The sequence below is a fragment of the Cyprinodon variegatus genome, unplaced genomic scaffold, assembly GCF_000732505.1.
Source record: "Cyprinodon variegatus isolate N-32 unplaced genomic scaffold, C_variegatus-1.0 Scaffold960, whole genome shotgun sequence".
Taxonomy (NCBI): Eukaryota; Metazoa; Chordata; class Actinopteri; order Cyprinodontiformes; family Cyprinodontidae; genus Cyprinodon; species Cyprinodon variegatus.
Window position 1 is genome coordinate 74,033 of NW_015151413.1, and position 1,058 is coordinate 75,090.

A 1,058-nucleotide genomic window follows, 5' to 3' on the forward strand; every position below is an offset into this window, starting at 1 on the left:
AAACACCCCGTGCAATAACCCTGTATATAAAGAAAAGCTGTCGTATGTGGACGCACTATATAGACATTTTCACCTTTTCTCTTCCTTTGGCGCCTTATTCTTCTCTCTTGACTATTTCAGCTGATGTAACGAGTACATTTCTCCACTGTGAGATCAATAAAGTTAATCAATTAGTTTCACCTGGTTTATTTCGTAAAAAGTCTTCTTTAATGAACCTTTGGCTTTCCAGTTATTAATCAAAAAATTAGCACCCAGAACCCAAATTGACAGATCAATCGATTTGCAAATGAATATTTAGTTGCAGCCCTAATGTCTGCTGCTGGTTCCAGTCTGCTCCATTCAGACTCATCTGCTGGTGTTTCTGATGCCAGTTTAGCAGAGCGCATGGCAGAGTTTGGTCAACTAAAAAAAAGAGAAAAAATGCACGTTTTAGTGCAAATTGTTTCCACCGGGATTTAACAAACATGTCCTTATGTCAGCCTTCACATTTAAAGCAACACATACTTTTTTTTAGTTTTTACGGCACTAGTGGCTCGTTTTTTGGACAGTTGGCTGACAGGAAAGGGGATATGAGAGAAGAAGAGAGACATGCGGCACAGGACCACAGGTCGTACTCCAACCTGGGTCGCCCATGTCAAGGACTAAGGCCTCCGTACATGGGTCATGTGAGCTAACCACTGCTCCATCAACCAGTGGGGTCACACATTTTTTACTTCAGTAGAAGTATAGATACTGCAGTTTGAAAACACTCTGGTAAAAGTTGAAGTATCAAGTAAAAGTGAAAAAGTATGTGCTCAAAAACTACTTAAAGTATAAAAGTATAAAGTAACCTTTAAAAAAAACAGCCAGATGCCACTATATGAATTAAAAGCCCAATTTTCCAACTATTTCTATAAATCCTCTGAGATAGGACCAAGGATGAGGGAGGTCTTGTTGGTCTCCGTCTCCCGATACGCTCTCACCTGTGTCCGACCTTTCAGACATTTCAACATCTTTTTCTGAATCCCACATTGTAGCATGGCATAGACAATTCACGTTAGCAGTTTGAAGAACACCTG

At 40.1% G+C, this 1,058-nt stretch overlaps 1 protein-coding gene across 1 annotated transcript in view; it reads left to right on the top strand.

Moving 5' to 3' along the window:
- smg1 (SMG1 phosphatidylinositol 3-kinase-related kinase) overlaps nt 1-1,058 on the top strand; it is a 74,471-nt gene that overhangs the window by 64,340 nt on the left and 9,073 nt on the right. The gene's annotated exons all lie outside the window — the stretch shown is intronic.